The sequence below is a fragment of the Pleurodeles waltl genome, chromosome 10, assembly GCF_031143425.1.
Source record: "Pleurodeles waltl isolate 20211129_DDA chromosome 10, aPleWal1.hap1.20221129, whole genome shotgun sequence".
NCBI classification, from domain to species: Eukaryota; Metazoa; Chordata; class Amphibia; order Caudata; family Salamandridae; genus Pleurodeles; species Pleurodeles waltl.
In genome coordinates, this window is record NC_090449.1 from 771,088,675 (window position 1) to 771,102,561 (window position 13,887).

Sequence of the window (13,887 nt, forward strand, 5' to 3'; positions counted from 1 at the left end):
GGTTAGGAGTTTACAACGCTAATATCTCTGTTCATATTTTCATTTTAAAGTTAAGGGAAGGGAGTGTTTATTTTACATGAGGTGATAAAGTGCGGCACTGAAGTATTTAAGTACTTGCCAATACAATATTGGGGCCTGCGAATAAAACAACGTTTCTGAATGCTTTCAAATGAGAGAGAATTAAAAGGAAAAGTTACCTTAATCTTTAAGTTAAGGCTTCATTTCAATTTTTTCCCATTTCAAAGTGTGGCATTTACAAACAGAGACCTCTTGCTCCCAGTGGCCAGTAGACGCTGTGTCATAAATATAACTGAAAAATACAGTAATTCTTTTCAACTGGAGATATCTAAACATTTCTATTAAACTTTTAAGTCTCAATGCTTTTCTTCACTTTCAATTAAGCCAATTATGTCTTAATGTTTTATGAATCATGTTTCTTCACTTTGAATTTCTCCTACTTAAACAAATGGCTGTATTTTTCGTTTATAAATATGGCAACACATCTACACGCCACTGAGAGCAAGATGCCTGGTATTTGTAAATGTGATACTTGGAAATGGGGGAAGGAAATAAATGATGAGTTTTATGAAATCCATATAAACAAAAATGTATCTCTTCAGTTTAATTTTCTCCCATTCTGCAGTATAACCTTTCTTCACAGCAGGCATCTTGCTCCAAGTGGTTAGTAGACATTGTGCCATATTTATAACAGAAAAATACAGCCAATTATGTTAAGTGGGAAACATTTAAATGGGAGAAAATTGTTCCACATGTCATTACATTTTTTTCAGAACATTTTTCCGCACTTTAAAAAAATGGTTACATGTTTCTGTTATAAAGGTAAAGGTGTCACATATGGTGAAAAGTAAGTCCTTTGCCACAAGTATTAACAGCACATGCTCTCAGTCACCCATATACATATCCCACGTGTAAATACACCTCCAAATGCCACACTCTCAGTGACACACACGGCAGACTTGTTATAGTGCCCCTAGTCGAAGTATTTTGTTCAAAGCATAGTACCTGACTATGAACATTAGGCTTAAAGTCAATGAACTGCGTGCGTTGCTTGGCCTTTATTAGCTCACAATGATTTTTACTGACCAGAAATAGCTCTCACTACAGAAAAGGTAGGAGACCCCTGCTCTAAGGTAAAAGCTGTTACTATAGCTAACCATATTGTCACTTTAACCCTCATATTTTTTCAGTGAATTTCTGTTTTTCTTTTAATCATAATCAGCCAACTCACATGGGAGGAGAACCGGCGTGTTTTGAAACAGTTTCTGGCATATGAACAAGAGACTATGCAGAGAATCTGGGCATTATCTGTCAAAGTAAGTGCAGTAGTAATTTTGTGTATTTGTTGAAAAAGTGAAGCTTTTTTGGGTCAACATTAGTGAATTTGATATGTTAAAATGGAAATTCTTGTGTTTGAGGGGGAAATAGGTTTATGAGCAAAAGAGAAGCACCAGAATTTGGGACAAAAGAATATTGTCAGAAAACTACAAGTTGATGTTTGGGGCATAATGAGCCTTTAAAAATCAAAAGCAGACTTTAGATTTCGGTGATGTCGTTGCTGTCTGCCATTATGGTAAGACCTAGAAAGCCAACCAGTCAAACTGTGCACTTTTAACAGTTCTAGTGTTACTTATGACATGAACAGCTCTCTTCACCATGGGAAGAGTTTGATAAAGCATTAATATGATTTGTTTGGCAGATAAACAATTTGCTTTTACACCACCCAAGCGATAATGCAATATTCTAAATGTTAACAGCCAATGTGTGGTTACTGTTTATGATATTCAATAAACATGTATTTATGTCATTCATAAACTATTTTTTATATTAATTTAAGGTGAGATTGAAATGAATCTGTGGTTAAAATAGTGGGTAAAGCAGATTGTGCAGAAAACAATTGTGTAACAAGATGTTTGGGGACAAAATTCAATTATTTATTTTACACAATAGCATGAATTTGTGGGCAGTGGGTATTTTCAGACAATGGAAAGATAATGTTTGGTGCCAAAACTAATACATGTATAATATTTCACAAACTGATATTGCAGTGAGAATTCAAGGTAATTTAGAAACACAAGTGTAGGGTGTTCTGGCATCGTTTTGTTGGTGAAAATGGCCTGATGTGGTCATTTCTTTAATTATGAGGATAAGCTTCATTGTCCAAACTAATATTTATGACCTCGTGATCACCAAAAATAACTCACGAAGAAAGCCAGTGTAACCTAGCTCTTCTGAGAAAGCCTGCATGATTTGTTTAGCCTGAGGAATAGATAAAGTATAGCGCCTCAGATTGTCTAATCTGCGTAACTCCTCATTTTCACATGCTTGCTCTTTCTAGTAGATTATCAGTCATATGAAATGACATACTGTATTTGGAAGGCATGGGATGGGCAAATGAATTACAGTGGAAGGCAGGAGTGAAGGAGGATGCTTTCAACATTTGAATATTGATAGATGTCTTGTCAAATTGCATATCCAGGGTTTCTTAACTGCCCATTACTTTTTAAGAATTTATGCGGGGAGTTGTGCATTAAAAGTAGTGATGTGGCCCAATTATATGGGTGGGGGAGAAGCCACAACCATGCATGTTGCCTTAACACACACACACCTTCGGGTCTCATTTAGGCAACAGGACTAGTTCATTTAGATGGATCAGAGCAACTAGCCCAGATTATTTATGCCATATCAGAATGAAATTTCATTGAAGGATATTACAACTTTGGGGATTCTTTGCAAATGCTCAAGTTTGTCACTGCGAGGAGTCAAACTAAATTTTCAGAAACCTTCCTTACAGAGTAGATTATTAGAGAAGGTGGAAAAGGTATGGAGGTTATGGTGGGGAGTGTTGCGGAATAAACATGGGAAGAAAAGGTTGAGTGTAAACAAGCTCTAGCTGATCTGCGTTACAGCACAATGTGCAGAAGGGGACTAGTCTAAATAGAGATTTATTACAAGGCTCATGAATTACAGCAATTTCGGCTATACTATCAAGTACAGTATCAGAGTTCAGCAAAATAGAAACTTGCACCATAGGGCTACATTCTCCTGGGTTTTGTCTGTATAACTGTAGCACTAACAGCAGTACAGCCCCAGTTAAATTAGCTCTTTAGCTGGGTGAGATCTGGAAGATCCTCCTTTGAATGTTGATGGAAGAGAACTTCATAAGGTTTTGAGTGTGACGTAAAGTGCATAAACATTTAAAAGCATGTTTTTCAGCGATCCAGATTATATGCCAAACAGGCTACTTTGCTTTGGATACTTAATAGTTTAGCAACTGGGAAGTTTAAGATGAAGATGTTACAGCAGACTGGCATCATTCAGTCTTAAAATTATTATGGACCAGGTGAGTGTTGCCCAAAGGTAGGCCAAGGGAGATAATGGAGAAAGGAATATAGGTGCAGATCTTATCTTGCTCACTTACAACTTACTTTTGTTTTCTTGCCATTTAGAGCTGAATTACTATGGATGATCCGGCCCAGGTTTGCCCTTAAGCAGAAGAAGGTCATCAAATGGTGAATGAGTCCTCTATTGGACTCTTAGCTGTGCATAAGGAGAGTGTGCCTAGTTGCTGGTTTTCTAAATACATTTGGAAAATGATCCAATGGACTTGATAACACTGGGGAGAACATACATGTAAAGTTAAAATGTGAATATGTGATATTGTAACATTGAGTGGTAGTTGATGGAACATATAGTAACTGGGTAAGGAGAAAGGGTCGATCTTAACCTATTGTGCAGGTAGGCGGAACAAGATGTGTCCAGAGAAAGCAAAATTAAAGTGTTTTAAACCAGTCTCTGAGGTGGCTTGAAGGATGCCATGATAGCCTATCAATGGCTTTTGACATGGCCAAACATAATGAGGAACACTGCTTTTCATTTTTTGAGCTCTTTTAGAACACATTCCTATATATCTTTGAATGATTATTCAGAACTGTGTTTTGAATGGAATGGGGATCTATGAGTGTACAACAAGGGGTTGTTTTGGATTGTATCCTGTACAAGTTTCCCGATTGGTATTTTATTATCCTGTGACATGAGTGTGATTTGTGACTGCAGACTATTGCCTTTGTAGTCAACTGCTCCTCCTGGAATGATGTATTACATTAAAGAGCCATAGCAGGCGTTGGCAACTCTGGGATTATGTTGAAGAGACTGATGGGCTAGATGAGGTATGGAGAGGCAAACTGGACCGAGCCTTTGACCATTTATTTCTACTGAAATCAATACTGAGCTAAAGTCTCAGATGCTTTGTGGCGAGATGGTGTAGGCGTGGTCTTGATTTTCTTCTTATCAGATTATTTTGTTAAGGATGAAAACCTGAATCAGGTTGCAATGTTGTTGTGAAGATCGTGGTTCGAGATTTGTGTACTTTTGTTTTGTAAGGATGAAGCAGATTTTGAAGAGGCGTTCTGATTAGTTTTCTACTGTTTCCGTCTGTGTGGCATGGAAAGTTTTGTTATGTAGTTACTGCCAAGAGTAAGGCACTGCCACAGTGACTTGGTTGGTTGACAATGAAGACTGTATTGTGTAGGACAGGAATGGGAAAGTATCTGAATAGTTTTACACGCCAAAACATTAATCACACAAACTATTTTTTCAGATCGACATGATGTCTTTTAGTCAACTTAAATACCACATTTAATACGGCTGAAATGTGTCTATGGAAGTTCTAATCAAAATATGATCAAAAAATATTTTGTTCCGGATTTTCTTTTCCATCTACAATTATCATATTGGTATTATCTGTGTTCAGTTTAAGTTTTTTCTACACGCCCAGTTATTAATGGACCTAACATACTTACAAAGTGTGAAAGCAGTGGGCCATATTCCCTCATGCAATCTAAAAATGGAAATCTAAAAATTTAGTCCGCAGCAAAGATTGCATTAAATAGGAGTCAATGTTAAGCCCTGAATTTCTAAATAGGGTAGATGGTGAAACTGAGATTGGGAAGGTGAAAGGGTCAAAGTCACTGATTTGTGAAACAGGGAAAATTAATCCAGAACCGTCCTGTGAACAAAGGGAGATGACCATTTTGCATCCTGTGGTTGACAATGTTACAAGGGCAAATAATTCCAAAAGGGTGAGGGCACAGCCACAGATGCCATTAACTATAATAAGTTGGCATGACCAGAGCTCAGCACAAACCCTATGCTTCTGGCTAGACAAATTCTACCTAGAATGAGGTGTATTGAGTCCATTACTGCTGAAACGTCTATGACCAGATTGCACACTGTCTGGTCCATGATTTTTGTTACACATGGCAATAGGAGACTGGTCTAAATCTAGGATGGTTATAGGGGTTTGGAGAGGTATATAATAGTGATGTATTATTTAGTGATTTAGACTGTATGAAATTAAGTATTTTAAAAACTGAAAAGATTATAATTTTCCTACAGCCTACCTCATTACATGAAATCTCATTAGAAAGTGTGTAACTATAATCTAATGAATTGGTCAGATGCACTGTGCAGCGTGTGTATTTTATTTTTATTTTTGTGGATTGGTACTGCACAATAAAGGGATATCATCAAACTGAATATAGCTGCTCCCTTTGGGCCAAGTAGATCAACCCCTGCCTGCAAAGAGTGACCAATCATCATACGAAGCACTGGACAGACTACTGAGGCTGGGTTGTGTCGAACTACAGCACTAGAATGGAAAAACAGAGGAGAAAGAGACCAACAGCAAACTGGATTATTTGCTCAAGATCAGCTTTATCAGCATATCCTTCAAGAGAGCTGCAATGCATTCAGAATCTCAAAGGGTGATTTCACCTACCCGTTAACATAAATCTTTAAGGTGAGTAGGTCTCTGCTAGCTACCTGTGCATTAATGTGCCTCAGCTTACTTACTGTATCACTAAACAAGCAGTGCCGAAGCCAGTAGTTCTGGTGTTGGATTCCCCCCTTTTGGCTCTATAAATACTTTTTTGTTTTGTCATTGTTTTTACAACTTTATTGTTGGGAAAACGTTATGGACCCCATCAATCAAAATAAATATAAAAAAGGAAAAACATGTTTTAATCTCAAAAAGTACACACTGCCACATTAGTTCCTGGCTTTGATGGGTAATACTTTGTGTGTACATGTACTCTTTGTGAAAAGGACAGAATGCTGTCAATAATCCTAAAGTCAGCAAATGACTGAAGTGGGCTGACCCCAGTCCCATGCTGTAGAGGGTGGAAGAAAGATGTGAATGACAATTACAGACGAATGGATGAAGAGGGTTGGCTGAAGGGGTGTGTGTGTGTGTGTGTGTGTGTGTGTGTGTGTGTGTGTGTGTGCGCGCACGCACACATCTTAATATGTGCAGCTCGCCGTTGCCCCCAATATCCAATGGGCGGCCAGCCCCTACCCCGCCCACTGACAGCCACTCCACATTTGTTTTGGTAATTAATTTTACCAGTCCTGTGGGATGGCTGTGACCCCTCAATTTTATTTATTTCAGGCCCAGAGAGCAGGAGAGCCCTCTCTGGGAACCCCTACACAAGGGCTAGTGATCAGGATATCCCTACCCTGCCCCCAAAATCATTTTTTAAACTATTTCAAGACAGGGGACCAAAATCCTGAGTCCTGTATTAGCCACTCCAACATATTCTGTTCATGTTGTGGCCAGCAAATCAGAGAGCACACTCCAAAAAAGCCCACTCAGCCAATCAGAAGGCAGCTAGTGCTGTCTAAAATGTCTTATGGAAATTGTGTTTTAGGAATCTCCTTTTCCTCAGCCCCTACATGACAGATCGCCCTTAAACTTTTCAGGAATAAGCTGAGGTAGTAGAACTTTTTTGGAAAGTTTTATGAAGATTTGTCAAAGGGCACCAAAGTTATTGACAAAACACACTCTTCCTTTGGAAAGTCTAACCTAACTATAAATCATATAGATCCACTGAATAGAACAAAGGTCTAAGCAATGTTAAACACAACTGAAAGTCACCAGCTATGGTTATCACAAGTTAACTATAACTTGTACCCTAAAGTAACTATAACCCATGCCCGTCATACAAAGTGTGTCATCAATTATGTCATTTCAGATATGATTAGGGATGTTATCAGTATAGCCACTGGACATGTCATATGTGATGCAGTATGTGAGTGCATGATGAGGGCATGAGTTGTAGTTACTTCAGGGCTCAAATTATAGTAACTTGAGATATCTATAACTGTGGAATTTCAGTGTTCTTTAAAGTTTAAAATGTTGCATTTTGCCTAATTATAATGTCATGTTAGCCTCTTTTTTTTATTGTGAATGTCTACTTTTTTTGTTCAAACTTAACTATAACTGTCACCTTAACTTTGCTTTTTCAGTAACTTTCTGTGTTTTTATGTAACAATATAAAGGGATTCCACCCAGCGGGTGGGAGAACTGAAGTCTTCCCTGTCCGCCCAGGCAGGGAACAGGACACCAACATTGAACTAGTCCAGGATGAGATTCCTCGGGCCATACAATGGCTCAGGGAAGTGAGCCCCATGCCCACCTTCCTAAAATAACGTACATCGGGCCTTTGGAAATTGGGTCCCTGGGGCCGTACCCTGGCTTGGTTGGGGGCGCACACTTGCCTCCCCATTAAAACAAAATCGACCCCAGGTGATGGGGTCCCCAGGGCCTTAATGGCTGTGGAAGGGGGGGCTCACCCCTTCCCCGCATAAAAATATCGGCTGCATGCCCCCTCCCCTTAATCTACTACACTGACCCCTCAGGCTCTACCCATCCCGGGGGGGGGGGGGGGGGGGGGGGGGGGATGGGATGCTTATATTTCAAAAGGGCCCCCTGTCACCGATTTAGCCTGTGAGAGTAAACCATTTTAAGAGGATACTCTCTGGGACTTTCACTTGCCAGATGTAATATCAAGGACATGGGAAATCCAGGAACTGAACTCATCAAGAGTGTTTTACGGTAACTAGGAGTTTTGGTAAAACTGGAAAATGTATTGAAATGTATTGGCAGTAGGATTACGAGGGAACACTCTTCCAATCCTTAGCCACAATACTCTATATGAGAGGAAGAAGGATAATCACTGTGAAATGGTATCACTGTGTGTTATTACCAGAAATTATTTTTTTTACATATTAACTGAATGGTTATACATGCCACAAAGGCCCTGGGATGATTTATAGGTCTAGCTTGGCAACAAAGCTGTCTGCAAAACCTACTGTTACCAATACTTTAAAATATACATCAGGTTGTAGTTAACTCCACCAGAGAACTATCATTCTCTCTCATCATACTACTGGCTGTTTGTGTTATCATTCCGCCTCCAATAGAGTGCATGCATTACAGTGCTCAACGGACTATTTTACAGTCCAAAGGTACAACTAATTGTCACATGTTACATTCTTTAGCTAACAGGTGCACTGTACATAGAAATTCATCTGAAACCAACAACGATGCACATGTGTGTGCAGGAAATAGGGATGTAAACCCGAGATACAAATTTCTCTGTTAATGAAACAGCTAAAATATCCCAGCTCGCCTGTGCACAAAATTAAGTTGCACTGAAGAGCGATGCTATGAAAACTACAAGGAAGCTTTCACATATTACTTTTATTTAGCTTTTACATGTTACTTAGTTAACTGTACAATATCAAAAAATGTACCAGAATCTTAAAATAGCCGCCTTGTAATCCTTCTCAGCGTGCGACATATATGATTATATGATGCGTCTGCCAAAGCATGCAGTTATCCCATCACAGTGCTGCGGCCAACCGAGCTCTAGGCCCCAGACTAAGCTCTGAAAAGCTTACGCGGGGGTTTCTTCAGCCAGATGCATGTTTTTGTAATAACACTGGGCGTGGTGTCCGGGACGTGCAGCGTGGAGAATAAAGAGTATTGTGCTGCAGAAGCCTCTTGCCCTTTGAGCCGCTGCGGGGAAGCCTATTTTTAGGCAGCCTTTTGAACCAAAGTAAATAGAGGCGCTGATGCAACCTGGGTGGTGGAGTACCTGATGGTACAGACCGATTCCCGAAAGCATGGTGAGGGAAAGAGGGTGTGGGAGTGTGTAAACATTATCTTGCCACCTTACAACTGTTACAACTCTGGATCAATCGTTCACCAGCTCGACATTGGCATTCTTAGCGGGCTAACCGTTGTCCTGAAAAGTTTGATGCACTACCGGAAAGAAAGAGAGAAGTTCCACTAACAGTCCATTTATAACGGAAGTGAAGATTGACGCTTAAATAATGTGCTTGGCATCTCACCGATTTGCTTCGCTGTGCAGGTCAGCATCCCAGTGTACGACTACGGGTGGGTGAAATTGCACATTTTTTGCATACTTCCATAAAAGTTACACAATATTACACTTTTAGAGCAAATGCGAGTTTTGGATATCTACTGTGGCTTTTTTCAAGCTAGTGAAGGCTTTGCGTAAAAATATATCACGAGATAGCTGCGGGGACCGGTTCAGGCAGCTGGAAATGCCTTTTGACAAAATAAAATTTCGCTCCGGCCTACTTAAGACTCTACAAAGAACTTCACTCCTGCAGTTTGCCTTTTTGTTAAAAAAAAAATTAATGCAGAGGAACAGCTTTTTATGATCAGCCGCAAAGAAGGAACAACATAACCTACGAACTCCACTAAAGAGAAACGGAGGTCTCACGAGCTGAGCCCAAGCATGATCTGCATTAGTGAAAATATGGAATGCGTTAGACTTATGAGGAGCCCCACCTGTACAAGATGTTTGTTTTTTTTAACAAATTCCACAGTTTATCTCACAGCATCGTGACCCACTCGCAGCCACCTCCTGCGGCGCTCACAAAAACGGGAACAAACAAAAACACATTCCCAACATGTTTTCTATTTTTTACGGCACGCTAGTACATTTTGTCTTTCTGTTGTTATCACTCTTGTGACAGACAACAGAGTGCACACATCTAAAGCGCGTCAGTCTTCGGACTGCGGACACGGGCGCCCTGGCATCCTCAGACTCATCTTTGCACTCGCAGACAAACTCGACTGTCGCACAGCTGGCGTCTGGATCACTGAAACCGAAGCCCCTGCCATATTAGAGCAGAAAGACAAATAATCACACGCACATGAATACTGCAGCAATTCCGCTTCGGAACACGTCATTCAAAATCAATATATACTTTTACAAACCCACTCGAAGCAGAAAGGCACACTCTGTCCTGAAAACATCTTGAAATATCCTACACTCACCTTGCATTTTCTATAGAAATAGCCACTTGGCGGAGAACTACCACAGCTTTTCGGACATTTCGAGGTACTTCAACCCCAAAAAGCCTCTGTGCAGCAGCGCTTCTCCTGCATTTGTCGAAGTGATTCGCCCGCGGAGCGCGGCTGTGATGCTCTGAGCTGAAGTATGAGGCGTCTCGCCCTGTATCCTCCTCTCTCGAGCGCGCCCGGGAGCGTTCATGTGTTTGCAGGAGCAGCGCCGCCTCTATTTAAAGTTACATCTGAGCAGGAAAGCATTTCCCTGTCCCGGAAACCGGTACAACTGAAACCAGTGCTGAGCTAATGAGAAATGCGTCTTCCATGTGTTCGGCTTGGCAGGCACCGCGGACCCCGGCTGGAAGCACGTGATGTTTATAAATACAACATGGCTGGTGTTTTTCTAACCTCTCAAAGACAAAGAAAGTGCAAGAAAACACACAGCCTGCAAGCTCGCATTTGTAAAGTTCTGCCTCCCTACACCAGAGGACATTAGTTCTGGTCCAGGAACTCTCTGCAGACTCCCGGGCTTGTAAGCTTCGTGCTTGAATATTTCACCCTATCCAGCTTTTTAATTGCATTATAGTGCTTATAGTACTGAACCTACACTAGGGAAAATCGAGACTACAAGTGCCAGAAGGCAAAGCAGTCTTGACTTTACAATGGAACATAGAAAACTACAAATACCAGAATACAAAGTAGTCTTGACTTTAAAATAACTATAAGTACCAGAATGCAAAGTAGTCCTCAGTGTTTAATTGGACACACAGGACCACAGGTATCAGAATGCGAAATAATTTCTAATGTCTAATTTAACAAACAGAACAAGCGCCAGAAGCAAAGTATCCCTGAATTTATAGTTGGACGAACAGGACGATCGCCAGACTGCAAAGTAGTCCTGAATTTTAAACAGAACAAACAAGACTACAAGAATCAAACTAGCCCTGGATGAATAACTGGACAAGGGATGCCACAACCACTCAAATGCAAACTAATTCTCAAGTTATAGTGTAAAAAACAGACAAGTACCAGAAGGCAACGTGGTTCTCCTGAATTTATAATGGACCAAACAAGACTATGGGTACCAGAGTGCAAACAGATATACTTCACAAGATGTCCTGAGACTTAAGAGTTCTGTCTATACATTAGAATCTAGAGACAAGATTGGAAGGGAAACCAAAAAAGGTTTCAGTAGGCGGAGAGGGAAGTGTGGGGCAACATAACCACCTCAGAGTCAGAAGAAACCACAAGACCTATCTATCTGCCTTATCTCTGCCTACTCCAAACGCTTTTGCTAACCGCTGGGTCACATAACCACGTCTCACATGCTTCAGCAAGATCTTAAGTACGAAGCATATTATTAGCACAGCTTCAGCCAGATCAAATATAATTTGGGTGTACACACTTAATTTAAGACTATATATAGTTTTAATGACTTGCTTGCTTCAAAGTAACACAATTGGGAGCGCTTTATAAACTCCTAAGCAAATAAGGAATTCAGTTATTCAGAGATTCTTGAGACAAACTCAAATCCAGTAATCTATAAATCCACAGACTTTCTTGATGTTTATAGTGTCACGGCTGAAACACTGGATTTAACATTGAGAGGCATACCAAAAGCCACGTTTACAAGAAAAAAAAGAAAAATGGGAATCGGCTACTAATCTACCAGCTGAAGATGGGTCTAAAGACGTTGAGAAACGTGGCCTTAGAAGGATTTGCCTTCAAACTAAAAGTGATCTGAAAACAGTTCAGTGGATTTGGAATCTATTTTCTGAGATGTATGAATAATGAAAAGGTTATTTTCTATGATGCATTTTGTTAGGGAGAGCTGTTCAGTGTATAGTTAGTGTTCTGCTGGCTTTTAGTTTGCAAAAAGAATAACCATGTCTATTAAGATTCTAATAAAAACTGTAAATAAAACATTTAATGTTATTGTTGGTACCTAAAACTAAAGATCCTCTTATTTTTCTGATGTGGTTTAGCTATAGAAGTTCCACTGATAAAAATCAGAAGTCACAAAACATTCAACCATTTGCGATGATTTTATTGCACTAGAAGAATGTGTCCATTAGGTTCGAAACTTTTGGCACTAATGATGATTCTGCTGTATTTGGCGTAATATACACATGTGCTATTTGGTAAACTTCTAAAGTATATCAAAATGTGCTAACCCTATAATTTAGCTATAAACAACATTAGCAGCATAGGTCATCCCCACCTAAAACAGGCATATTTTCAGACTGGGGAGTGCGTATTTTGGCATTTGTCAGTGGAAGCAACGCAGACATAACAGCATTCGGTCCCGGGTGTCCACCGAGGCCGTTCCCTTGGAATGCGCAGCCTGCTGGTGTTGGTGCAGTCGCGGTCTCGCATGTACCCGACTGCAGACAAGTGACGGTCTATCCAGAAGCGTGGTAGGAATGCGGTTAAGTGCTGACTGGCAGAGACGTTCTAATTGGAAGGGGAATGTGGCCGAATAATGACACCCTGCGAAGAAAGGGTGTTCAGTTTTCAGTGCGACACGGAGCTGAGGCAGACAGACACCCGCTCGCGCAGAGTTCCAGGAGGAGTCAATTAATCAATCACAGGCCTGTCACTCAAGTATCACCGTGACTGCCCATTGGAGGGAGCAGCACGGACTGAGGAGGAGAGCAAACCTGCACTGGTAAAGCTAAGACATTATTCCAAGTCAAACAGCCCTGTCCTGGAAGGCTTAGTTTAGGGAGATCGTGGCCGAGGAGGGTGTGTACCTTTGATGCAGCTTATTAAAAACAGAAGCTGCTCCCCATTGTGTTTTCATTAACATTTGATCAACGGGATGAACATTCTTCGGTTTCAGGGACATTGTTTTCTATGGAAGATAAAGAGGGTGTTCGTCCACCCTTTGTCTGTCCTTCACGGCCCAGGTCGCACTGCCGAGGAGAGGTCCCATCCGCCCCACATAGCTTTCCCCAAACTCAGTAAAAACCTCACTATGGATAGTATAGTCTTTTCTTTAATTTACTTCACAATTGTGACATACACGTACACACTTCCCTCCAATGATAGCCTGCGAGTTTCTGTCTCCGACATTAGAGCAGCGTAATTTAGTGCTCCACGTATCTATCTGCAAACTATACTCAATGTGTGTTTATAAATATTAATATGTGTGCAATATGGTGGTTATAGGTTCCCTTAGAGGACAGCCACATATATATTATCGAAATATAGTCAATACATCTACTCACGCTCACTGCACTTGCTTGGGAACCATGTTTTCTAAACCAGGCCCGAGTTTCTACTCATTTAATGTTTATAAAATACTCTGCAAGTCTCATGTTCTTTCCACTTCTGCATGTATCTTATCGAGTTTCCTGATAGATAGAATAGCCTTATTGTTATTGCATTGAAACTGTTAGACAGTTAGAAATAAATTAAAAGTTGGCTGTGGACACAAAGACCGTGGTGGGGGGAGAGATACTCCCGTACCAGGCAGACCAGACCTGTGATACATCCAAGGTCACGCATGTATGTGTTTCTTTGTCCAGGGCTGGGGAACTAAGGAGTCTCTACCTGTTCACAGGGAATGATAGCAGCTGATTGGACTGTTTGGTGGGAACTGATGTGGAGAAGCTTCCAGAACTTTGTTTCACAAATTATGTGTTCTGTAGAATAGTTAGGCAACCCCGTCTTGACTTCACTAAGAGAAGATCTCTTCCTAA

General features: G+C 40.6%; 1 protein-coding gene across 12 annotated transcripts in view; it reads right to left on the minus strand.

Moving 5' to 3' along the window:
• The window catches only part of KIAA1217 (KIAA1217 ortholog), a 1,319,791-nt gene that overhangs the window by 330,525 nt on the left and 975,379 nt on the right, over positions 1-13,887 (minus strand). The window contains exon 1 of one of the 12 annotated variants that reach the window (XM_069211379.1): positions 10,172-10,384. The exons of the other annotated variants lie outside the window; for them this stretch is intronic. The gene's annotated coding sequence lies outside the window, so the exon portion shown is untranslated. Of the gene's footprint in view, positions 1-10,171; positions 10,385-13,887 lie in introns of those variants that run through there. 12 annotated transcript variants of the gene reach the window in all.